Genomic DNA, 27,732 nt, shown 5'->3' on the forward strand with positions numbered 1-27,732 from the left:
TTTTAACACTCCATTTCACTCTGTATGTTATAGTTTTACTCCACAGCTGGCTGACAGACCAACAACAGCACAAGTCAGAGACACCCACAGGCTGATTGTACCACGTATACAACCCCAGTCTGACAACAGATGCTCTCTTCAGGTAGACGGACCCCACTGCCGCAAGAGTGCCAACCACCACTAAACCATAATTTCCCCTTCACTCTGCAAACCCTAATGACTTTACAGGCTCAACCAGTAGTTTCACTTCTTTTGAAGAAAACAGTTTCAAAACAGGAAGATGGCGATAGCAAAAACATTGACATCACTGTGTGCATAATCTAAGACAGCTTAAGCTTTGCTATCTGTGCAGACCATCATTCCTCCTACCAACTGAAAACTGGTTGGCTGCCTTGTCCTCTGTTCAGTCAATATACCATTAAGTATATTGATTATTAGACCATTAAGCATCCACAGCTTTTCATACTCAACTTTTTAACTGTTAGGCCACCGTCTGGGTTCTCATATACTGGTTTTCCCCAAATATGGTATGCAGTGTTTTATGTAGTATAGCTAGCAGAAGTTAGTCTGCTAACTAGTTAGAAACTCATTACAGAATCTGTGGGCAGAAAATCACTGGTGAAATCCTCCCGTGGTTTCAGCTTTGGGTCCAGTAGTGTTCTGGTGCTGTCTGTTTTTTTTTTTCCAATGCATCACTGTACCTGATCTTAGATTTCCTCCAACAGCTGAGTTCTCCCAGATGCATGTAGCCATGTGTGTTAGTGTGAACACACAAGATAGCAACAAAGTAGCAAGCGGAAGTGCACAATTCGAGGCAAAACAAGGATGTTGACTTTGAACTATGTCTTCAATGTAAAGGTGAGCATTATATGGTTAATGTGGTTCCCATACTGTATTTGCACGCAACCCTACTGAGCATATCACCACTACTAACACCATACCAGGAAGCTGTCTTGTACACACGTGCGTGCAGAGTGTGGCTGCAGTCATATCATCCTGTCTACAGCTGTATTTTTCATCCGTGGTTTAATCTCTGCCGCCTCTGATCTATAAAAACCAGTGAAGCCACCAGAGCAGATGGCAGAGATCTGGCTGTACATTATTTTATAATCACATTCAGCAGGAATACCGGCCGCCTGACACCAAATAACTTTCTCTGCCCAAATGAAAAGTGTCACATATTTAACACCTAGCCAGACTCTACTTTCACCACACGTACAGACCGCTAATTAGAGGAATTAAATTCACACATGGCTGAAAGAAAACATGTGCAGCTATAATGAGATCTGACCCATATTCGTTTCAGCATCATTTGGTTGTTTATTCCCACTGGCCACTCCCGGAGATGGCAGCTCTTTTCATTACCTGTATATTAGATGTGAACCAGCCTGCTTGTTTATAGAAGCCACTTAAATCTGACACAGACTCAGACCGAGCCCTTCCAGCTCTGCTCCTTCATTTACTTCTTAAGGTCCAGCAAGCTGTAACGACGTCGGCTTATGTGCTGCAGACAGCCCTCGTTCTCTCAGGATGATTTCATTATATTTATTGTAACACATTGTTCCAGCTTGACCTCTGCACGACATGTCCATTAAATTTTAAGCCTTCTCTGGATCACCCCACCTACTGTATTTTTAAATGAATGCTTCTGCAGAAAAGGATATTCCATTGCCACAAACCTCTTTTCAATTAAATATATGCTGCTACTGAGTAGCTTATAAATGGCTTGTTACTCCTGATCAACTGAGAGATGCCAGCAAAAACAGAGATAACATGCTAATCTATGATATCACATGCCACAATTGCAGTTTGACCTGCAAATGGCATATAGATTCTTTACTGGATATACTTTTCACAGGTATATGCCACACTGTACAACAGACTGGCAACAGTTACCATGGATCTAGCCACTGAGTCTAAAAAGTGAAGCCCATGGATGTGGAAGTGTCTTAAACCTGCAGTTTTTTGTAATGGCTAGCAAGGACTGGCTCCCCTGACTTCAAATTATATAGAAGTCTATATAGAAGTCTTACTTCTCCCTTGATTTATTACTTTAGCATGTATTTTGCTGATGAGAGTATGTAGAGTCTCAAATGCAAGGTTCGAGTTATATTCAACACAACATTATATCCATGTCAGGGCTCTAGAGTGCGACCAATTTGGTCGCAAATACGACCAAATTTTTCAGTGGTGCGACTAAAAAAAAATATTTGGTTGCACCTGTGCGACCAACCTATGGAAGCCCGTTTCCGCCACTAAATAAAAACAAAAAAGCTAGTATCCATAACTCGAAATTTCGAGTTACTTTTCTCAAAATTTCGAGTTAGCTCTGCCAATCAAAAATATACGTGAATGAGGTTGCTTTCTTGTTACCCAGAAGCATATGGCGCGCACTCAAAAACGGATCCCAACAAATTGGCGCTTTCGCGAGTACGTTTGCTGATAGTAACACCATGTGATTCAGCTAATAACACAGGGATTTCATCATTTGTGAAGCCAGGCTGAAAACACTCAGCAATCTGTGCATTCACGACTGGATGTAATACCGGTAGCTTAGCTGTAGCATTTGTAGCTGAGGGCTTCAGCTTCCGGGTAACAAGGAAATGACGTCATTCACGTAGATTACTGATTGGCAGCGCTAACTCAAAATTTCGAGTTGCTTTTCTCAAAATTTTGAGTTACTAAATCGAAATTTCGAGTTAATATGTCGAAATTTCGAGAAAATAACTCGGAATTTCGAGAAAATAACTCAAAATTTTGAGTTATGGATCCTTTTTTTTTTTTTTTAGTGGCGGAAACGGGCTTCCATACCCGACGGCCCGTAGACGGACACGCTGTCGGAGCTTAGCGATTCTGATGCGTCCGGTCCGCGCTGTGATTACGTCTTTTTGTGCTGATTCTGAGCTGCAGGTTTTGTCTCTCTCCAACCAAAATTCACCGAGCCAGCAGCAAAAGAAGCAGCAAAAGAAGCAGCAAAAGAAGCAGCAAACTGCGCGTCACATTTGATCAATGTCGTCATGAATTTTGCTGTTTTGCTTCCACGACTATTAAAATCACACTCCATGCACAGTTAGCTCTCTCTATCTCTCTCTGTACTTCAAGAACAGTTTCCCGTCTCCAATCTCTGTTTTCTGTATTATTCATTCGCTTATTACCCACCAGTCTACCGTTGTTTACAGGTCTGTCGGCTGCTGCCTTTTTCTTTTCTTTTTCTTTTTTTCACTTAAATGACCTCGGACAAGAAAGCCTATTTTTTCTGTTGTTCAATACTGAAGAAATTTAAACTTTATATGCAGAACATTGTAGAATATTTTTAAGGTTATCTGCTATAAAAAGCCAGACCAGGAAAATCTCCTTCATGTTTTTCTGTGTTTTATTCTCAGTTACTTTCACACAAAGGCATCTGCTGTGATGTTCACAATTCTGATGAAGTCAGTACTGATAAATGATCAGAATTATAATATTTCTGACTGTCTGAGGCTAAGTTGAATCGAATCGGGACTTTGAAAACCGGAATCGAATGGATTATAGAAATCAGTGATGATACCCAGCCCTAGTGAGCAGCCTAGGCACGACAGAAGTGGATGTAGCTGTAATAGGAAAAGAACTATTGCTAACTTTTCTGTTAAGTTAAGGCCTGATCCTTCTGAAATTCATAGCCAGTGCTCTGACACGGTGTCATCAATCTTTGAATGCTGAAAAAGCACAGTGTATCCAGAAAAACACATTATATTATAAATTATTATAAAATTTGTGTGCACCTAACTTTTGTGCCGGTACGCCTAACTTTTTAAAGTTAGGCGTACCGGTACACCCATGGCAAAAAGTTAGTCTAGAGCCCTGCATGTTGTAAATTATGGTTGACAAGTTTTTGTACACAGGTGTTCTCAGGTTCTACCCTCCACTTTTTGGTAAAAACCATTATCAAACCAACATGTTACTTCTTGGTGGTTACGTTTATGTTTTATATACAGTTCCTGTTATAACTGCTGTTTCATTTCCTGTGCATGTACTATTTTTGTGTGATTTAATTACAAATATTTGACCCAATTACACTTTGTTCCAGACTGAAGTGAAGAAGACACCACATGCACTATACTGCCAAAAGTTTAGTGTAGTGTGAAGGACTCTTCAACACCAAACTTTCTCATCCACATCTTTATGCACCTTGCTTTGCAAAAAAGGTTGGGGTCCGCTGCCTTAGACTACCCATTCTTTCACAAATGTTTGGATGCCTAGGTGCTTGATTTTCATACACCCATTCAAGCGATTGGAACATCTTCATTCAGTAATTTGGATGGATGAGTGAATAATTTTGGCAATATAGTACATGAGAACCGTCATTTTAAATCTTTAAATGAACATGAGGATGAGGTTGCCATTTAAAGAGCCTCCTTAAAAAGCCCTTTAATGCCCATTTTCCTTAGCATTTCAATGGGAACCATACAAGACCGTCTCCCAAACAGGGCTTAAAGCAGCAGAGCAGTTATAGTCTATCAAACAGTGTATAAAGCCACCGTTATGTCCTTACAGGCTGCTTAAATCCTCAGTCAGAAGCCTCTGTGTTTGTCCACACTGTCAGCTAGACGGCCTGATGAAAGGCAGTCGCTCTGCGGCCGGTCCGTCTGTGCTTTCAGGTGAGAAGGTTTCATTATATTGATTTCCCAGGAGGCTCACCTCTACTCAGTTCTCTCCTTGTTGGGTCATTTCTGCTCAGTTTCTGAGACCTTCTCATTATTCTGCAGCCCGATACCCAAACGTATGGATCAACGAGTGATTCTGTGCCTCGATACATGCTGTTATTTTTTTCTGTTCTAACACCCACACTATCATTTACTTTCATATTCCTCATTGCTGTAAAACCAGCAGCAGCCATTAATCATGGGTCTGAATGCTCACATTGCTTGTTTCTCATTCAGCCCGCAGGCTGTCGTGGATGCCACCTTCCCAGAAGGCCGCTGGCTAGCAGCTTGTTACTGTGTCAACTAACTGACCACCCACGACTCTGCCTGCATGCCTTGGCCTGGCCCCAGAGGCTCATGGGTAATCTGTCATCCAGTGTGTGTGTGAGTAAACAGAAGAATATTAATCTTATGTTTGCCAAGACCTCAAATCCACTCCCACTCAGCCTTAATTAACTGTTTCACAGTAATTCAGGGAGCTGATCTTATTATTTCACTATCTGGCCAAAATGGTTATAAAAAAGTTCTTTCCAGGTCTGACGCATTCAGGATTCAAGGAGGAAGTGATGATGCTAAAACCTTAAAGGACTGTTACAAACTGGAATATGCTTGTTTTGTTTGGTTGGGGTTTTTTTTTTGGCCTAGTCTTGACATCTCTAGTCTGCTTCATGTCTTGACTTTTGAAGCCCACATTACATTTCAAGAGAAATTGTAATCACTGCTTTCCAGTCTCATGATCTCCGTGTTTACTCCAGCAGCTGTGGGCACAAATGAATCCGTGCAGCTTGAAGTAATCCTCATCAATTCAGCACAGTGTTTTCTCAGCAAGCATACTGCCAGTGCAGAATGTCGTGATTAGGGTGGACTAGATGGATATTAACATGACAATGAGCCAGTTCTTTGGTCAAGAGTAACACTTTATAAGGTGCAGAACAAGTATGCAAACACAGACTTCGAGCTGTTTAAGGCTGATTATAAGCTGAAGCTGCAGTTTGTGCATCGCTACAGCATGAAGTAACAGGATCAGACTGACCCTTTAGCTTTGGTTCACTACAGCTCAAAACACTTTCGCAGAGATCTAGGTCGGGGTGGGCTAGCTGATGAAGCTAAAGTAAGTGAAGGGCCACATTCTGGCAAACTGAATTATAACATGACACACGTAGTGCTCATTTACGTTAAACTCCATAAATATATTAGACACAGTGTTAGTATTTGCCAGCTAACAAGGCTTAAGTCCTTCTATTGTGGTTATGTTTTGACAAAAACACTGCGGTCTAGTTTAATACAGTATTCAACCATTGCAAACAATTTTACTTGATGATACTTCATGATAGATGGTAACTCTGGATCTGTATCCTACCATAACTCCATGTCATGGCCCAGTGGCCCATGGAAAATGAGATGGACACAAGCGCACGATCCAAACCGGAAGAGAGGCAGTAAGTGAACAAAAGTTTATTTTCCCACATAGTAAACACAAAATCCAAATTTAAACTATGACACTATATTAGTTGGCGTGCTATCAAAGCTAAGGCATTTAACTGAAAACTAGGCAGCTCTAGAATACAGTGGTACAGCTGTGACTGTGGGGAGGTGGCAGCTGGGCCGGGGGGAAACTATGACCACTGAAATGAGAGGAGAGCACAGTCAGAGTGGTCCAGCGGTGAATCGGAGTTCCCAAAGTCAAACTGAGTCACCTTATTTGGTTACAGGTGGAGGGAAGCAAGAGGGGACGGGTGGAGCCGAGGTTCAGGTGAGCACGAGGCAGAGGCGTAGCAAACAGGTGAGTGACAAAAGAATTGGCAATGGTTTACCAGCAGCAGGTGACCAAGGTCCAGGGAAGCGGGGATGACTGAGGCAAGAATCCCACTCCAGGAGCCGACTATGAAGACCGGAAAAAACAGGTACATTTTCACACAAGATCTAGACTGAGCGATACGGCTAACATAGGTTAGCAGATGCTCAGGCAATGACTAATTGAGCGTGCAGGTCTTATATGCTGCTGCAATAATTGCCAACAGGTGGCCAGCCAGAGAGGAGCAACCAGTCTCCACCCAGAGGAGGGCTGCTGCTGGATAACTACAGACACTCCACATCTGGGAGAAGAATGGAGAAAAATGTGAATAACTGCTGATGTTTGTCAGATACAATGATTATTTTCTTTGTTCCCTGATTGCTGAGATTTGGGAGAACAGTTTCATAAAAACTAAAATTACAGTTAGAGTCAAGAATTGGTTTGGAGTCATTACTGATGACACAGGTTTTACATTGGCATTTTTAGATAGTTGCCTGTGCAGACCCTACCCAGAGAGGTATGCAACCCATGTGTAGATGTATGCAGATGATGCTCTTCTTAGACTGAATCCTGACTGGAAGCATAGGATAGCAAAGGGAGCGAAAAAGCATCAAATTAAAAAGGTGGGGACACCAAAAGCACAGGCAGCAGCAAAGTGGACAGTGTCCATTGTTTTTAATGGTTGGTTCCATTTCAGCTCAGTGCATGTTGAAAACTGCACTTCTCCACAGCTGCTTCAAGGTCACTAGCAAGAGTAGCCCACATACTGGTGTTTGTGACAGTAAAGCCTGGTGGGAATAAACAACTACAACATGTAGACCATGGTCCACAGTGCTGTTCATAGGCTCTACATAGGACCAACTCACAACTATGTTTAAGCCGAGACCTCAGAGGGTTGGCAAAAGTGATTTTGGTGCTTATTTAATGGAGATGGAAGTCTGACTGTGAACTATAGCGTCTACGGGCTTTTATAAATGTGGTGCTTTTTTCCTCTTAAAAGAAAATATCACTCAGTAACTTATTTATATGTAACTGGTAAAAGAATAAGAGTAAATGTCCCCAAACCTGATTTTTGGGGGGCAGGGCTGTCTGCTGTTTCATTCTCTGCAGGTAGAAAACTTATCAAATGGGCTGATTGTATTACCTTTGAACAAAGTCGGTCCAGCATTTCCACTCTTTGCGTTAGACTCAGATAACCAGCAGTTTGATCTTTTTTTCTCTCTCAGTAAGAAATTGAAGCATATTTCCTAAATCTCATCATCTCCAGATGTAACATAATCTTTTTTTAATTATCAGTTTTCCTCCCACTCCTTCCCATCAGCCCACTCACTGGCAAATTGGACAGTAAGTCTACATGCATTAAGAAACGCGTTATTTACATTTGCAGGTTTTGTGATAAATATCTAACTGTATGATTGTGGTAAAGAGTACTCATTGGGCTTGTACATTATCCTAAATACATTAAATATACAAATGAATATTAATTATTGTACTTTATTTATTATAACTTACTGTGGACCTTCTATAATTTGATTAATATGTTATGGAAAAGTTTTCAGATCTTCAGATGACCTTTGTTTGCACTTCATATATTTTATTTCCCATACAGCACAACCTTATTGTTTTTTAACAGGCAGAACAATGTTCAGACAGGAGCTTTGCAAGTTAAATTCTCTATCTTATATTAGCATAACACATATACAGTACAGCGCTGCTTTGTTCGCTTTAAGCGAAAGCTGATTATAATTAGTGAATTAAATTAGTGTCGACTGCAGAAAAAAGTAAAGGAAGAAGATAAAAAGCTTATTATTTGTTTGAGCGTGGGAGTCTGTGTGTGTGAGTGTTTGACCTTGAGCTTGTGTGAATGTTTATTTCCATCACAGTATATCTATTTTTTTAAGAAAGCCCAACAAAAACTCTGAGACCTGCACGCTGTGCTCACTGTTCTTCTGCTCAAAGCCGATGGAAAAATCCAAATGGTGAATTCAGAGGGATGCATTGCTAATCTGATTGTTCTGACCTCGCTGCTCTTTGCTAACCTGTAATGGAGGAACGCCACAGTCACAAAGACCATGAATGAGAAATTAGACTCACAGTCTGGAAGCATTTTAGCTCCACAGTCTGCATAATGAACTTTAAGCTGCTGATCCCCGGCTGCGTCTTTCTTTCTGCCTCACTTTCTTTCTATTTTTTTTTTCTTTCTCTGTCTCCCATAACAGGCTGCAGCCCACTGATAGCAGACCTTCAGTCAGAGAGGATGGAGCTGTGATGTTTCTATCAGCAGACAAGCGAATGAACGAACTTCCAGCTGAGCCTCTGAAGCCACGTCAGCTGCCTCCCTCCTCTTCCTCCTGACCCAATCCTCTGTCAGCCCTTTCTTTTGTCTCACATTATCCCCCCGTGCCACTCTGTGACTCTTTTCTTCTCTTTCGTAAATGGTTAAAGTCACTCCTAGAATATGTTATGTTCCTTTATCGTCTCCGTTGACGCTTTCATCACAGCTGTGAAACGTTTTCGTGTGAAAACAGCAGAGTCCCATTAATCATTTCAGTCGACTGTCCGGTTCTGGTATCAGTGTTTGAATGTTTGATGAGGTTTGGACTGCTGGAGGATGTTCGGGTGGAGTCCAGTGGGAGTCGGTCCAGCTGCTGCTGCTGTTCAACAGCCTGAAGCTGTTTGCCTGATCATTAGTTCGCCTGATGTTACTACTCAAACAGACCTTCTTTTTTCTTTTTTTTTTTTTACACCGTAGTTTGGAAAGATTAGAGCATATAAATACAGAATATGTATGAGAGACCCGAGGAGCAATGATTTCAACGGATGTAAGCCTTTAGAGTACCTCTGTTATTTTTTTACTTATTTCCTTGAAATCATGCTAAGCTAAACATGGACTCCATCTGAAGTCCACTTGTTGTCATATTGATATGACTAATTACATTTTTTGCAGGCTTTGGTTGCGGCACATAAACAAGAAACTGTGTGGGGAGCAAAAGAAAAGTATTTGCAGAAAAGTGCCACGCATCAGTCTAGGTTCAAATTGTGTTCAAACGGGGAACGTAAAATGTCATATACATTATTTTACAAAAATACACATTACATGTACTTTAGTCAAATCTTTCCGAGATGTCTGCTGGCTACCTGAATCATATTTAATAATTCTATAGGATGCTAAAAGTGACAACATAGAGGAAACTTAATGTCTTGTTTTGACAAATTGCAGTAATATATTCTCTTTTTTTTAAAAAAATAAATAAAAAAGGTGATAGTAGGGCTTACATTTCTCTGGCACTGTGATGAAATCTGATGGCAGATAGTCTTCCTCATTTTTTTTCTAGCTGTCACATAACTAGAAAATGGCTGCATATGCATGTATTAAGCCAGACCTCCCTTAAGTCTTAGTCTGATGTATTTTAGACTAACATACAAAGTATATGTGAAAATTTTTATCTTTAAGATCCACGTAGTGAAATAAACTTTTATTACTAAAAAAAAAAAGCCTGTGTTGTATATTAACAACATTGTTTAAATATTGTTAAGAAGCATAATAAACCTGAAAGCTTTTTAAATACGTGCTGTAATACATATGCAGTTATGCACACCATGTCTTATTTTTGTGACAGCGATTTAATTTAATGGGTGAACCCTCAAAAGGGTTAAGATGGTAGAAACATGGGCAAGAAGAAGTGCTGTGTGAGAAGGTGGACGTCACAGATGAAGGAAGAAAGAAAATTCACAGAGGAGGAGGGAGCTGTCAAGGTGAAGGAGGGTAACAGTTTTCCTTTTTCCTTTGTGCAGCTCCCCAGAGGCTCTCCATTTATCTCTCTTCCTCTCACCTGCTTCTCTCTGCCTCAAATAAGAGATTTCCTGGTGGTGTTTTTACCTCTCTGTTCTGTCCCAGTCATTTGGTATTTATTCAGAATCCAAAGAAACACTCGACAACTTTCTTTTTACCGTTAGTCTGGTTGTGTTACTGTGTCTGTTCTGTTAATGCTTCCTGCAGGCGTCTCTTTCTACTTTCCCAACTGTCCCTTCTGTTCTTTTCTGGCTCTTTTTCCTTTTTGTTGTCATCTCCTGCTTACATGTGATCCAACCACAGACACTGATCTCCAGAATTTAGTAAGATTACACCCAGAGCCAGCTCCTTCCTTTCCTTTGTGCTTCTCTTTTTTTCTGCTGCACTCCTGCTGTGGATACGAAGTCAGAGACAGGCTGTCCTCAGTGGAGCAAACCTCCCCAGGTGTTAAGACTCACCTGTCTGACACGACAGACACAAAAAGTTTTCAGACTCCACTAGCATGACCTTGTTATATCTGTTACAGCTTTACCTCAGTGCCCTCTACATTTCTATGTATATTATGTTGGGAAATACTGCAGCAGAAATCGTTTTAATCAGCCGTTTGTGGCAAAAGCTGCTTTGCATTTTCAATCCCTCTTTGCACGATCACATCTTAAAAAGAAGTACAGTAGTGTTCTTAGTTTGTTGTGCAAAAGTTTGACTGCTTTAAAAACCAGTTATACATTTTATCTTTTTAAAAAATATATTTTTATCGAAATCACATGTATGATTTCTGGTTATTTTGTGTCTTCAGCTGTGAAACTTGCATGTATTTTGTATAATTTTGTGTCTGCTGCATTCCAGATTTTGTCCCATAATGGGTTTCACTTCACTTTGCATCTTCTTTTGGTTTTTATAGTATGCGTGACTTTTGTGGAAGTGTAAGTTTGCTTCAGCTGCTCATTTTCAGGCCCCTCTCCTCTACCAGGTTCCCCCTCTCAGCATCTGTCAGAGCTTATGCTTTAGATTTATGTAGTACAGCTGTGAGCTATTTTAATGATGATCTCTAATTACTTTTACTGGTGAACTTCAGACTTCACTGACTTCAGATTTTCTCCTACTTACCAACCTGTGTAGAGCTTTAGCACCTTTAAATTAACTGTTTTCATTTCAACGTTTCAGCTTGCCGCCCACCCTTCTCTTTAGTGTCACGAAAGCTTCAGAAACACTGCACACAACCTGCTGAGCATCAAACAGCAGAGAGACAACAAGAGTAAACAACTGGGTGGAGATTAGAACAACTAGAGGAGATGTTGATAAAAACTAACACGTTCGTCAAAGTAGCTAAAAACTAAATAAATGTGGGTGTTACTCCCAAGGTACAGCAAAGGTACCCAGTGCATTCAAACAGTCTTTACCAAGCAAGGTTCTGTCTTCACTTTAAGAACATTTGCATCCTCCATGACCTGCATGCACTTATAATGAGCACATAAGTAGAGAGAAACATGTGTTTTATGGCTTTCTGGGTTTAATTTTGTTAGATTTTGAGTGTTTTTTGTTCTTACACAACTACCTTTTGAACAATAAACTTTCTCCAGGACTTGAACAGATCCCTAATGCAGACTGAGTTCAGTGGCTGGTGCTTCTGGCACTCAGAGAAGACTTCCTAGCGTCTGTAATGGAGATGTTGCAGTATGCTTAAAATGAGATAAACATTTAGCCATGATGTCCCCTAACTGCTCCTGTTGTGTTTGCCAAATGGAATCAGATGAGGAAACTTGTGTTTTCTAAATGCCACTAAGCTAAACATCTCATCAGAGAACAATAAAACAGATTTCATATGCAAATAACACAGACACATGCTGCTAAAGCAAATTAACACTTCCACAAGGGTCATTTGTGCCTGGTCTCATCTCAGCTTAGGAACTTCAGATAAACTCTGCTGGTGATTTTGATGATTGTTACATCTTTTGTGGGATTTCTTGTGTGTGGAAAATACTAGTGAGTAAATGCAAAAATGCTTTAGGGTTGAAAATACACCACATTAGAGGATTCAAACAGCCCTTCTGGAAATGCAAACACAAACACAATCTGATTTGGACAGTCTGGGGACACGTGACTCACACCAATGAAGCATCCTGCAGAGACTACTTTCTGCATGACCTGCACTGACACGGGTCAAAGGATGAGATTGTTTTGTGGTCACGCAGAGAAGAAAATAAAAACAGAGTTTGGAAACTTGAGGAGCCGCTCCACAGCCAACTGTCAGACACTAATTGGTTTTGCAGCCTGAGGTGGAAAACAGAACCACCGGTCCACTGGATCCACGGTTGCAGCAGCAGGTGATTGACAGTTTAGGGGTAAGAGCCGGAGCTCAAAGTGAAGCAGGAAGCCGGGCAAAGTGTTGGAAGGGTGGCAGGGTGTGTGCAGGGGTCTGAGGCTAGCGGTGTAGGATGATGCTGAGGATTTGATTAAGGCTGGAAGTGGGCCAGAGGGCTGAGTCTGGAGCCATTACAGGGCTATGATGAGCAATGGAGTCAAAACCTCATTCTATCAGTTCAGCAAAATTTGTATTTAAAGTGGACGTATTTTCATTTCTTTGATTCAGAGTTTTAGTGTTACTGTGGTGGATGCTCAAATTATGAGGTCCACACAAGTACAATTAATCAGTTTCTGTCATGTTTTTTCTGCTCCTAGCTTTGCATGATGTCAGAGCTCTGCATGAATACAATTTTAGGCACGCCTCTCTTGCTGTGAGCATTTTAGCCCCACCCACCTGCAGTTGATACCCTCAGTCTGAACGCTACCCCAACAGAGGTCGATCATCTTGTTAATAATTTTACCTCCTCACTACGTACGACTCTGGATACTGTAGCTCCTCTGAAAACTAAGGCCTCAAATCAGAAGTACTTGACTCCGTGGTATAATTCTCAAACACGTAGCCTAAAGCAGATGACTCGTAAGCTGGAGAGGAAATGGCGTGTCACAAATTTAGAGGATCATCATTCAGCCTGGAGAAATAGTTTGCTGCTTTGTAAGAAAGCCCTCCGCAAAGCCAGAACATCTTACTATTCGTCACTGATTGAAGAAAATAAGAACAACCCCAGGTTTCTCTTCAGCACTGTAGCCAGGCTGACAAAAAGTCTGAGCTCTTTTGAGCCAACCATCCCTTTAACGTTAACTAGTAATGACTTCATGAATTTCTTCACAAATAACATTTTAATCATTAGAAAAAAATTTACCAATAATCATCCCACAGATGTAATATTATCTACAGCTACTCTTAGTACCACTGATGTTAAGTTAGACTCTTTTTCTCCAATTGATCTTTCTGAGTTAACTTCAATAATTACTTCCTCCAAACCATCAACGTGTCTTTTAGACCCCATTCCTACAAAACTGCTCAAAGACGTCCTGCCATTAATTAATTCTTCGATCTTAAATATGATCAACCTATCTCTAATAATCGGCTATGTACCACAGGCCTTCAAGCTGGCTGTGGTTAAACCTTTACTCAAAAAGCCATCTCTAGACCCAGCAGTCTTAGCTAATTATAGGCCAATCTCCAACCTTCCTTTCATATCAAAAATCCTTGAAAGAGTAGTTGTCAAACAGCTAACAGATCATCTGCAGAGGAATGGTTTATTTGAAGAGTTTCAGTCAGGTTTCAGAGCTCATCACAGCACAGAAACAGCTTTAGTGAAGGTTACAAATGATCTTCTTATGGCCTCTGACAGTGGACTCATCTCTGTGCTTGTCCTGCTAGACCTCAGTGCAGCGTTCGATACTGTCGACCATAATATCCTATTAGAGCGATTAGAACATGCTGTAGGTAAACTGAGGTTATTGTACTCGGCACTGAAAATCTTAGAAATATGGTATCTAACCAGATTCTTACTCTGGATGGCATTACCTTGGCCTCCAGTAACGCTGTGAGGAACCTTGGAGCCATTTTTGACCAGGATATGTCCTTCAACGCACATATTAAACAAATATGTAAGACTGCTTTCTTCTATTTGCGCAACATCTCTAAAGTTAGAAACATCCTGTCTCAGAGTGACGCTGAAAATCTAGTTCATGCATTTATTACTTCCAGACTAGACTACTGCAATTCATTATAATCAGGATGTCCTAAAAACTCCCTGAAAAGCCTTCAGCTAATCCAAAATGCTGCAGCAGGACTAGAAAGAGAGAGCAGATTTCTCCTGTTTTGGCTTCCCTTCATTGGCTTCCTGTTAAATCCAGAATTGAACTCCTGCTCCTCACATACAAGGTCTTAAATAATCAGGCCCCATCTTATCTTAATGACCTTGTAGTACCATATCACCCTATTAGAGCACTTCGCTCTCGCACTGCAGGCCTACTTGTTGTTCCTAGAGTATTTAAAAGTAGAATGGGAGGGAGAGCCTTCAGTTTTCAGGCCCCTCTTCTGTGGAACCAGCTTCCAGTTTGGATTCGGGAGACAGACACTATCTCTACTTTCAAGTTAGGCTTAAAACTTTCCTTTTTGCTAAAGCATATAGTTAGGACTGGACCAGGTGACCCTGAATCCTCCCTTAGTTATGCTGCAATAGACGTAGGCTGCCGGGGGATTCCCATGATGCATTGAGTTTTTCCTTTCCAATCACCTTTCTCACTCACTATGTGTTAATAGACCTCTCTGCATTGAATCATATCTGTTATTTATCTCTGTCTCTCTTCCACAGCATGTCTTTATCCTGTCTTCCTTCTCCCACCCCAACCGGTCTCAGCAGATGGCCCCGCCCCTCCCTGAGCCTGGTTCTGTCGGAGGTTTCTTCCTGTTAAAACAGAGTTTTTCCTTCCCACTGTCACCAAAGTGCTTGCTCATAGGGGGTCATATGATTGTTGGGTTTTTCTCTGTATCTACTCTACAATATAAAGCACCTTGAGGCGACCTTTGTTGTCATTTGACGCTATATAAATAAAAATTGAATTGAATTGAAATTGAAGTTTGTGATGGACAGCCAATCAGAAGAAAGACGTCAAGACGTTCAAGTTTATTTCTACAGTGCATTTAAAACAACTTCAGTAGTCAACTAAAGACCTGCTGTGCAGGCTATGCAAAATCTGTATTATACACAGCAGTCAGTACAATAAATAAATATAGACTAAACTGCCAAATGATAAATTAAAATTATAAAATTTATAAATCTTAATTTGAAAAGTCAGAATCAGAATAGTTTATTAATCCCTAGGGAAATTATGTGGGTTAGACCAGACTATTGGCAATACAATATGTTAAGATATATGGAATAGCACAATATATACAAATCACCAAATAATAAATATCCAGGGTTGACAGATGTGATTATAAATAAATATCAAGAAAATAGACAACAACATTACAGAGTCAGAAAAGAGTGTGTGCAAAAGGATGTAACTATTGCAGTGTTTACAGTGTATTGGATGGAGGAGTAGTACAGGGAGATGGCCACAGGCAGGAATGATTTCCTGTGTCGTTCAGTGGGACTTTTTGGTAAAAAGAAATCATGAAATTAAACAGTAACAGAAGGAAATACGTCTGTGTTTGTACAATGAAAAAACAGGATACTCTGCTCAACTAGAACTGGAAGCACGCATGACAAAACGGGCTTTTAACAGTGCTTTAAAATGACGGAGTGATTTGGCAGCTCTTATGCAAAAAGGTAGATTGCTTCACAGAGTAGGACCCACCACTGAAAAGGTTTCATCTTCTCTGCTTTTGAGCCTTGGACCAGGAATTTCAAAGAGCAGCTGGTTCATAGAGTTCAGCGCTCTAGTAGAAGCATCGGGCTGTAAAAGTTCAGTTTATATGGTGGTGACAAACCGCTAAGACTGATGAAAACTGTGAAATTTAAACTGGGTGGATCCTGACATGGACTGGAAGCCAGTGTAGGGCTTCCAGCGATGTGATCTTACCATTTCTTTCCTGATATAAGGTGAACTGCTGCATTCAGTACAGCCTGCAGGTGATGCAGTAAGGTCGGCTTGAGGCAAGGTTGGCCTTAAAGAAAAAGAAACTGCTTGTTTAAATCATAAGCAGCTGCACAAAGGCCCTGCATAAGATAAAAATGATTTTAGGAGTGTCGATCATCCAAAGCTGCGCTAAAAAAATCCAATATTTAAGATATCGAGCTGTAAATAAATATAATATGTCCAATGCAACATCTCACTGTGGTATATTTTGCACTGATTTAAAGCTATCCATCTTGATGTCGTAATAAACATTTTTATGGGTATTGCTGTCACTCAAAGTGACACTGTTTAACAAACTAAATTGATACATACAGCCGTCCCAAACATTTGACACAAATTAATCAAAAGTTTATTCAAAGCTGAAATATCCTGGTCACATGGCAACATTTGCTGAACATTGCCCACACGGCAATGAATGTCTGTCTGCCTAGACGGTATTTGACCTCGACTGACAGACTGATTTGGTTTGTGTCCGGCTGCCTCAAATCAGCCACAGGTCCATCTCATATGGGCCAAATTGCAGATGTCGTTTTGTTTGGGCCACATAAAATGTATCTATGCCATAACTAATTACCGTTTGTGGTAACATGTTTGCTACCTGGCCATGGAAGTTGTACAAAAACAGTCAGAAATTTTACCAATGCAGCATCTGGTGACAGATAAAACGCTAAAGGTTTGCTGCCATCAGCCAACCAAACCACATGAAACTGTAGCAGTAAAGTGGATTTTATCGTTTGTAACCCTTTTTCTCTTCTCAGAGCTTAAACAGGCTGACGGTTTTCTCTTGTAACTGTGAGGGGAGCACACGAACACTGAGCAGTGTGTGTTTTAGAGATCCCCACCTCCTGTGCCTCCAAATGATGTAATGGGAAGCAAAACTCCTAGCACCTGTTTTGCGAAGAAAAGTATTTTAGGGCTTATCCGAAGGTAATATGAACCCACAGCAGTCTTAATTAAATAAATTAAGCTTCCAGCTTTGCAGCTGTTTAAGTGCCAGATTTTCTTATTATGTTTCTCTCTTAAGTTGCAGGAACAAGCAGAAGGATTTGATGTGTCTAGCTGAGACTGCTGAAGCCTTGTTTTAATTTCAGATAAACTTTGGAATTTAATAAGGACTGTGTGTTTTGTGTTTATCACTTGCACTGAATGTTCAGGATGAACAGAATGGATGATTGGTGCAAGGAAAGCCTTTCCTGATGTCCATGAGAGGAAGTGACTGATGTTTAACAGCAAATTTAAATTGTTTATTTTCTGAAGGGAATCATAGTGACTTTGGGTGAAATTTGGTTACAACTGGTAAGTATAAATAATACTGTTTTATAATGTTTTCTCATCTATGAGAGAAGAGCTGATCTGACTGAAACTAGGTGGGAAACTAACCTGTGGTCTGACCAATACAAATTTAAAATTATTTTGTGGATATTGCGAATAAGGCCAGAGACTTTCTAACCTGTTACCAATGCCCAGTTCAAAACTCGGCATCCGCGAATGCCCCATTATATTCAACAGCACATGCAGGTTTTAATTCAATTCAGTTCAATTTGAATTCAATTTTATAATACATAGAGAGAAAAACCTAACAATCATAACACGCCCTATGAGCAAGCACTTTGGCAACACGGGGAAGGAAAAACTTTCTTTTAACAGGAAGAGACCTCCGGCAGAACCAGACTCAGGGAGGGGCGGCTATCTCCTGCGACTGGTTGGGGTGAGAGAAGGAAGACAGGATAAAAGACATGCTGTGGAAGAGAGACAGAGATTAATAACAAGTATGATTCAATGCACAGTGAGTGAGAAAGATGAATGAAGAAGAAAAACTCAATGCATCATGGGAATCCCCCAGCAGCCTACACCTATTGCAGCATAACTAAGGGAGGATTCAGGGTCACCTGATCCAGCCTTAACTATATGCTTTAGCAAAAAGGAAAGGTGGTCTTAAAAGTAGTGCAGCACCAACAGGTCTCCTCAACTCTGAAACACTGTTGTTCAAAGAACAGAGAATGCTTTGGTACTATTTTAATTAAATGTAGCCAGAGATGCCAAACCATTGAAGTGGGATGTCGAGGATTCATGTGCCAATCCGTTTGCAGGGCATACAAAATGCTAGGCATCACAGGGGCTAACCAGCGAATAGCTATCAAGTTGGTCACCAACATAGCAGAAGCAGCATCGTGGTGGCTGTGGATCAAAAGAGGAGAGGCATGGCATGTAGGGCAGCGCTACCTGGACACAAGCTGGAGCTTGATCAACCCTGGCTGGGTCGCAGGGAGAGGGGGTCTGATTATTGAAAGACCCGAAACCCCCAATGACCCCAGGTTACATCACTGATGATGTGTCCAGGGGCACCAGATGATGTACCATAAACTATGTATTGAGTGATCTGCTGATCACTGTAATCTACTGGAACTTACACTTTATACAACATCCCAGTTGTTTTGGGGACATCATTAATAGCTTTAATATAGCTTTAATACATATTTAAAGCTTTAACTGAAAAATACATTTTCTCTTTTATCTTTTAAAGCCAATGTTTTTTTATATAGATGTGGTCAAATATTTTTGTAAAAGACATTATGTAAATAAATTATATGAGATTAATGTAAACACTTTTTTTAAAGTAATAGTTTAATATGAGCCGAGAAGATGCAAATATGTTTAAAGGTTTTTGTTTTAGAATAAAGTTTAAGGAAAGTGGAACAAAAAAAAATAGTTTTTACCTTCAGTAGGTGGCAGCATGCACATTTAATGTTGTGTGTAGCATAAAAACTGAAGAAGAAGAGCAAAGCCAACAAGCTGCTAAACTTCTACTCAGGTAAATGGCTTCTGATTCCTCTTTTACAGCTGAGATCAAACCTGTGAAATGTTTACTAGTGTGTGAGGGTGGCATTATGTCACTGAGAAATTTAGAATTTTATAAGAAGCCTTCTGCTGTGGAAAACCAGTAAGAAAAACAAAGACGCTTGTCTTAGAAAATTTCAACTTTATTTATATAGAAGTTCATAGACGACTTCTCTCAAACCCACTAAACCTGGGCTCTCTGGTGTAACCCTGAGTTTGGGGTTTTGTGTTTGAGTAACAGAAAAAAAGCTGTCATCTTCTAAGTTTTTTCATAATTGATTTAAAGAGGTCACGTGATCACGTACAGCTTTCTGCCCTCTGTTACCTCCTGTTGAATGGCTTCCACATCAGGCTGCACCTGTGCTCCCGTTTTCAAATGTTTACCTGATTGCAGTAAGCAGAAAGTGTCGGTGGCAGTGTTGCCAACTCCTCAGTAAGGAAAATCGCTATTGGTTGTCCTAAAAGTCGCTAGAAGTCGCTAAATGACGTCATCGCCTAATTTGCATAATTGGTCATGCTAATCTAATTGTAACCTATGTTGTTGGAGAGAGAAATAACATCGTGGAAGAGACATAAAGTGAGTAAAAAACGTCCTAAATGCATTTAGAGTTTATTTAGAACTACAAATTAAATTTCTTTTAGCAATTATTGTTTTTTTAATGTCACAAATCCAACCCTGCTCCTTTACCCGGGCTTGGACCGGCAAAGGTGACCCGAAGTAGGCACTCTGGTGGAGTTACTTTGTGTGTGTGTTTATAAGTAGTTTTAAACCTTGTGATCCACAAAACAGCATAAGAGTAAAAGAAGAACTGACTGCGTTACAGCACCCGCTGCTTGTTGAGAGTAAAAGCGATACCCGCTTTCACCAAGGGGTCTGAAAACTCGCTAAATATAGCGACAAAGTCGCTACATTGGCAACACTGGTCGGTGGAGCTTGGCGAGCTGCGGCCTGTCGTTCTTCCTCTGATCGTCTCTCCTCCGTCTGCTTTGTATTATTCCGCTCGCTGTACTAAAATCCAAGTTCTGCCTCCGGTCACAGCGCAGAATAACATACTGATTACTTCAATAATTCAATACTCTAGTGTTTCACTACAAGTTGAAACAAGGAACACTAGAATATTTAACTCGCAATCAGTCAAGTCTCCTCCATCCCTGGAGTTTTAGGGATGTTGCACGCTTTTAAAATCTAATTTTAGACTTTTTAAAATTTAAACGGAAACAACTTAATACAAGTTGATAAGAAGAACAACACCAAACTGAATAATTTACCCTGTTTTGTTCCTAACACAAGTAAACATCTGTTCACGTTTGGAGGTCCAGCATGCATGTCGTTGTGGAGAAAAACCTCAATCCTCCATCTGATAGACCTGTTGAGGTTTTTCCATATTTTTGATCACATACAGGCATGTGAAAAGGATAGGTTTACAAAGGATAGCAAAGATTCTTCTGAAAAGAAAGTCCATTCTTACTGCTTCTGTAGGAATTAAGGGATTACGTTTAATTAGTACCCAGGTGCTGTTAACGAAATGAATTCGGTTAATCGATCAACAGCAAGTGTGAGCGCCACTATAAAAGGCGCTCAGGGCGTGCGCTAAAACAGTGCCACAGTCTTCGTCTTAGGTGTGGACATCTCACCAAACACCCCAGTTCCCTAAAGTTGTATTTTATTATAATGCAAAATGAAAACATGAAATTACATTATTTTCATGTAATTATTTCATGTAATTATTTTACATTATTACATGAATTTACATGAACTTCTTTTCCTTTTTGATACCTTTCTAAATGTTTCTTCTCATTGTTTTAAAGTAATTTGATGGTCAGTCTTTGAGTAATATTTAAACTGTAATGCACCCTTTTATATGAAATGGCCGGGTTCTCGAGCCACGTTATCAACACTGCACATTGTACTGGACTAATTTCTTTATAGGCAATTACTAAATATCAAATAAGCTGTATTTAGTGGTTGCTTTCTGTTTTATTCAAACTGAAAACCAATGAGAATTATATTTGAATACTAGATCATAAGATCCTTTAGCTTGATGTCTGCTTAAATAATCCAAATCTTATCATTTTGAGTTCTTTTTTTTTCCCAGTGGTCTCATCCTTGATTTTCAGAAAACTGGTTGTGGGGAGAAACCAATCCCCAGCCTCATGCGGATGCTGTCCAAAAATGTTTAATTCCCAACCCTCAGTTCTTCTTTTTTGATCAAATATTAATTAAGAAAAAATGTTTACCTCCAAAGTCTGTGCGAGGCTGGGAGTAGTCCATAGGACTCTTTAGACTCCGAATCAGAGCAGTGTTACAAGTGAAGCTGCTTGTCGAAGCAATCTTTTGAATATTATGATTAAAAACAACATCGGATTTGAGCATTTAAACAATTCAGTCAAAAAAATTGCTAAAGGTGATTTTACTCATTTGCTCGTGCTTTTTATTTTTAAGCAGAAACTTTGAGTGGTAAGATAAGATGCTTTGTGATTTTGTATATATCTTCTACTGCGCTTGCTGCCATGGCTCAGGAGGGTGAGCAGGAGGCCCTGTTTATCTAGAATGCAAAAAGAGGTGTGTGTGTGTGTGTGAATGGGTAAATGTGGCTTGCAGTGAAAATCTCTATATAAATGCAGTCCATTTACCCTTTTTGTACTGATTAGTCAACTGGATGAGTTTTATGGTGACAAAGTGGTTGAACTGTGAGTCATTTCTCAGTTTCCTTTAAGGAAAAAAAATACTTAAATTAGCTTTTTATGTTGTGTGTTTTACCACTGGGAGTCGGGTGGGAAGTGCTCAGGAGATTGACTTCCTTTTTGTTTTTCTTGTCCAACCAAAGTGAGATAAATATAAAAATATAAGGCCAGTTGCTTAATGCTGAAGCAAACAGATCATTGTTACAGTCAGCATGGCCAGGGTCTAAACCAGGGGTGGGCAATCTCAGTCCACGAGGGCCGGTGTCCCTGCAGGTTTTAGATCTCACCTTGGGTCAACACACCTGAATCACATGATTAGTTTGTTACCAGGCCTCTGGAGAACTTCAGGACATGTTGAGGAGATAATTTAGCCATTTAAATCAGCTGTGTTGGTTCGAGGACACATCTAAAACATGCAGGGACACCGGCCCTTGTGGACTGAGATTGCCCACCTCTGGTCTAAACACTCTTCCTCCCAGTTGACGATAATGTTGACATTTTCACTGCACTGCAAGCTAGATTGGTGCAAATAACCTCAGTCACAGCCTGAGAGATCGGTCAGCAACAACCTCGCAACTACCAAATCACAAGAGAAAAATCTGCATTTCCCCACAGTTGGCAAGTGGTTGCTGAAGGTTGTGGGAGTGTTAAGGTTATACTGGCCACAAAGAGACATTTGATGTTGCACCAAAATTGCGATTGGTTCGGTTGCTGTAGTTTGCAGTGAAGACACCAACTTGTGTGCAGAAATTTGACAACCATCTCTGTTTGCAGTAGTGAAACTGTGAGAAGTGCAAATGCAAACTGGAAATGTAAGCCATTTTTCTTTAAAGTAAAAGTTGTTCCCTCTGAAATGTATTGGCTGCAGCAGTGAGGCACAACTTTCCCTTTGAAGGCAACTGTTCCTATATTGCATTTTTAAAAATGTCTCCTGCTGTTTAGCCAGGGGTTAGCATTTCCCTGCAATATTTTCCATGCAAGCTATAGACAGCTACAGCAATCTTGACATTATGACCATTGTGTGGCTTTAGATTCTGTACCTGTGTGTGCATTGTCTTTCAGATACAGTCTGTGACCGATGTCAGTGTAAAATTCTCCAAGTAAAATGAACAAAGTCTCATCAATTTTCTGTTGAAGAGATAATCCGTGTGTGTTTGTAAGTATTTGTCTATTATGTTATCTTGTAACATTGCGGCAGACATCGCACTGCTTCCTGAGCCTTGTTCTGCTGGAGGTCTCTTCCTGTTAAAAGGGAGTTTTTCCTTCCCGCGGTTGCCAAATGCTCATAGGGGCTTGTCGGACTGTTGGGGGTTTTTCTATGTTACTGCAGGGTCTTTGCCTTACAACGTTAACTGCCTTAAGGCGACTGCTGTTGTGTTTTGGGGCAATATAAATAGTTGAATGGAACTGAATTATTGCCAACTTTGCTACTATAACTACATTTCTTACACCCATGAATTCAGTGAGAAGTGTGTCTCTGAGCTTTATTTACATTAGGGTTACAAATCAATTCTTCTAGTTAGTTTCTGCATCATATATGATCAGTTTATAGCTCAGCATTCACCCTAAGTGCTAAATTTACAATGCAATTTACAATATGTATAAGCTGCTCTTCAAAAGCACCTTTGTTTCTGTGGATGAATCTGACTCCTAACAGGTCCTTCCCTTGTTTAAGCCTTCCTTCTTTAAAATACAAGTGACATGTCCCCTTTTATAAGTCCTGTGCTCAAATTTCTGCCTTCCTGTGATAACATTTACTGAAAAAATGAGCAGTTTCTGGCAGCGCAAGCTCATAGCATTCACATTTGAAAATGCTTCCAATCATTTTAAAGCATGAAAGCATCCACACCCCGTTGCTTTCAGCCTCTGTATTCAGAGTCGTGTATTTTTGGAGCGCAGGACAATCCTACAACTGTGGACAAATACATGATCTACGCAAACATTTTCACTATGTTTAGGATAAAAATACTTTTTTGTGTCTCTGATAAAGGAAGAGATGAGTCATCTCTGACCGTCTGAATGGAGGGTACAGTCACCATTATGTTGCGATTGCACAAAGCTGCATTTTTTGATAAGCCTTCCACTATATCACACTCCACACTGCCCTCTTTCCAGTCGTCATGGAGTGAAGAGGGGTGTCATGTGACTTTGCTATTGATTAAATTTTGGAAGGTGTTGGGCTCAGTGCAGTCTGCTACTGATGCTCATGCTTTTACTGTCCTGCTGCAATTGTAAAATTGATTCCAGTGTCTGCTGAACAATAACAATGCAAAGCCAGGCACACAGATTGGTTGCTTAGCTTCCCACACAGGCAGGGAGGAAAGCTCCCAGATCTCATCTCATTCAACAAAGAAAGTACCGTTACATTTGCAATGTATGGGAGAAGGGAGACACCGCAGCAGCAGAAATGAGAGCACTGCTGCACCTCGGGGATTATTGAGAGCAATGGATGGAAATAAACATCCTTAATATAGACTGAGCTGTCAGACAATAATCCATATGTACTGTAAATGAAATCTCTGGAGAGCTGGGAGGTTTTGATAAAGGGTAGGAACACACATATATGTACTCACATTCACATAAAGCTTATATATGCATGAAACACATTCCCAAAGCATAGTGAGTAATCTATGACAACTCAAGGGAGTGCTGCGTGTTTATACTTTACTATCTCATCATTTTAATAGACTGCACTGATCCCTCCTCGGCATATTTATACAGCAGAAAACATAGATTGAGTTATAGTTTGCACTCCCTCTGCACAACAATGGTAATCTCAACCTGCAGAGACAAGTTGAACATAAGTAAAACTGACAATTTCACCAAAGGGAGGGTTGCAAAAAGAGAGCATCAGTTTAAAACCAGATAAGTCTGCACACTGCTGTGCTCCCAAAGTGTTTTAATAGTAATTGCTGCACTGTGTTCATCAAGCTCTTCCTTGCACACTTTTTTTATGTACAAATATCATTTTTAATTCGCACATATTCAACATTGTGAGTGACATCCATTCATCCTACTAAAATCCCACATTGCGCACCACTTGTGGGCAAAATACCATAGCAGTGCAGCAGTGTGCTGCAGTTTTCTTCCTGTGAAGACTGCACAGTAACAGAGTACTGCTCTCAGACTGCGGGCTTACTGGTGGTTCCTAAAAGCAGAATAGAGGGCATCGCCTTCAGCTATGAGGTCTCTCTACTATGGAATCAGCTCCCAGTTTGGATTCAGGAGACAGACACTCTCTCTGCTTTTAAGATTAGGCTTAAAACTTTCCTTTTTGATTAAAGCTTATACTTGGGGCTAGATCAGGTGACCCTGAGCCATCCCTTAGTTATGGTGTTGTAGGCTTAGGCTGCCGGGGGGCTTCCTCTCTCTTCTCTTTCCTCTCATCCCCAACCAGTGGCGGTGGATGGCTGCCCCTCCCTGAGCCTTGTTCCACCTGAGGTTTCTTCCTGTTAAAAGAAAGTTTTTCCTTCCCACTGTCACCAAGTGCTCTTTCTAACACTGAATGGTCTTTACCTTACTATATAAAGCATCTTGAGGTGACCGTTGTTGTGAATTGGAACCATATAAATAAAAATGAACTGAAAACCACAAGAAGATGCCTAAGAAAATGAACTTTCGAAGGGCAACAGTAAGAAGACAACAGACAATTAGCACTGAGATTGGAAGACTTACACTCAAAATGAACCAGCTCTCACTTTTGGATGCAGGAGATGGAAAAACCTTTTTTGCTTTTCATTAAAGCTTACAGTTACAGCTGGATCAGGTGACCCTGAGCCATCCCTTAGTTATGCTACAATAAGGTCTGGTTGCTGGGTAGCTTCCCATGATGCACTGAGCACTTATTCTCCATTCATCTTTGGGTTTTCTGGGGTTTTTCTTTTCTTTTCTTTCTTTTTTTTTTTTTTTTTACTAAGAACAACAGTATGTGACACCGCATAATTTCATTTATCTAGAACATATGCAATTTTTCTTCTGTTAATTTCAAGCTTTTATTTGTTTTGTTTAACTCCAGCTCACAACAACAGCACAATAACCCCACTAACCTTTTCTTTCCAATTTAACACAGATGCTTTAATCTCTTCTCTTCATCCACCACCTTTCCTCCTTAATCTTAACCCCACCAGTCTGTCCTCAGTCTACAACAGGGTTTCCTCTCAGTTGAACATATCCAAAATATGTCACTTACAACAAGGAGTCAGACGCCTTAACCACCTGAACTGGCTCATGTCCATGTGGAGAAGCAGCAGCTCCCAGTCTTATCAATCCATGTGTAAGGCTGAGCAAGACAGCCTTCCAAAAACAGCTTTCCACTTGTATCTACTATCTACTTCTCCTTTGAAGTGTAAATGAATGAGGTCAAAGAGGACGGTGATTGTGTACACATGCACTCAAACTGTATCAAGTCTATTAAAGTCAAATTTCTGGCTTCAAATGTGCAGATACTGTGATACATTGTTTATCATTGAACTACTCGTGTTAAAGCTTTGTTATAGGACGCAAACAATGTTTTCTTCTAGTAAAGTTGCAGATGTTATGATCGGCTCTGGATGACAGCATCAGCTAAATGTTTGAAATGTAGATGGAGCGATTGTGTCTGCAGCATGATGGACGAGGCGAGCAGAGAGACAAACACAGACAGATATAGACGGAGCGAGCCTGGGGAAAGCTGAACTCGGCACAGCCACAGAGGGACTCGTGACAGACAGACTGTTTCTCCCTGCTTGGCTGCTTTAATGACAGGCAGCAAACTCATTCTGCAGGACAAACAAATCACTGGGACAACCCTCGGCAGGCATCTGCTGTTACACACTGACACATACTAACAGTGCTCCCTACTGGAAAACCTGTAATTCTGCTGGGGTCTTCAATTACACTGAAAAACTGAAAGATTTGTCCATTTCACGGCACCCAGTGAGAGGGTCAGTGGGTCATAGTGAATGAATGGAGAGGAAAAAAGGAGACTCGCAGAGATGTAAGACACAGGTGGATTCTATGTGATGCTCTTTCCCCTGCTTCTAATGTCCATGCAGTCAATATACCTCTAAGTTATCTCACTCAGGGATGAAATTCAGCTTTTATGGTTCGTTGGGCTGAATGAGTTTTTCACCAACAAATCAAAATGAAACCGTGCAGCAGGAATGATAGAAATGGTGAGCGAGCAGCCTGAAGCTTCATGAGAACCAACTTATCTTGAAATGCTGTTTGTTCCCTAATAGCTCTTGCTTATCGGCGAAAGTGCAAAAGAAAAGGTTAATATAACTGTTACACTGACTTCCACATGTCATTTCAATTTATTTATTAGTTGCTGCATTTGGGAAACTAAAATCTTCAGAAAACTCCCATTACAGCTTCGCGGAGCTGAAGACTACACCTCAGAACAATATCTGTCTGCTCTGTGGGGGTGCCTGGATTAAACACTCTGAATTTCAACTCTGACTTGAATCAGACTCGGAGAGCAAAGGTAGCTCAATAAGGAGAGATAATTTGCAAGAATTTAATATGATTTATTAAGATATAGAATTTGATTAATAAGCTATTTGACAATTAAACTCGGATTAACCAACATAGCAGAACAGAAATTATGACAGGACCCCTCCTCCCCGGAGTCTACACACTGGTGGTGGTGAAGATGAAGATGGAGGCTTGGATGGGAATAGGGCAGAGTTGGGGAGGAGGCGGTTTGCACCAGAGTCTGGAAAGCAGAATGACAGAAGAGCACTGAGATTTAAAGCACACCGAACGGAGGCTGAGTTTGACAGCGTGAGAAAGAGGAAGTGATGTAAAGAATAGACTAGCTGCCTGGAAAGCAGGCGAATGAGTCCCTGCAGCCTTTCACTGGCTACCTGTTAGTTTTAGAATTGATTTTAAGATTTTATTGTCGGTTTTCAAAGTCCTACACAGGCTGCCTGTCTGTGAGATGCTCCATATGAGGCTGGCTGCTGCTTGACATTTTCTGGCTAGTGATTCTGAAGGCTTGT

At 40.6% G+C, this 27,732-nt stretch overlaps 1 long non-coding RNA gene across 3 annotated transcripts; it reads left to right on the forward strand.

The window, feature by feature from the left end:
- The first annotated feature begins 2,788 nt into the window (after window positions 1-2,788).
- LOC146368069 (uncharacterized) lies at window positions 2,789-10,884 on the forward strand. Of its 3 annotated transcripts, XR_014797691.1 has the most exons (4): window positions 2,789-5,066; window positions 6,395-6,586; window positions 6,704-6,801; window positions 8,697-10,884. It is a non-coding gene; the product is annotated as an uncharacterized LOC146368069 (long non-coding RNA). The 3 variants fall into 3 exon arrangements; XR_014797690.1 differs by having other exon boundaries at window positions 6,395-6,801; XR_014797692.1 differs by having other exon boundaries at window positions 2,789-5,043; window positions 6,395-6,801.
- The last annotated feature ends 16,848 nt before the right edge of the window (window positions 10,885-27,732 follow it).

Source organism: Perissodus microlepis, chromosome 18 (assembly GCF_051167445.1).
Source record: "Perissodus microlepis isolate ML-2025 ecotype Zambia chromosome 18, ASM5116744v1, whole genome shotgun sequence".
NCBI classification, from domain to species: domain Eukaryota; kingdom Metazoa; phylum Chordata; class Actinopteri; order Cichliformes; family Cichlidae; genus Perissodus; species Perissodus microlepis.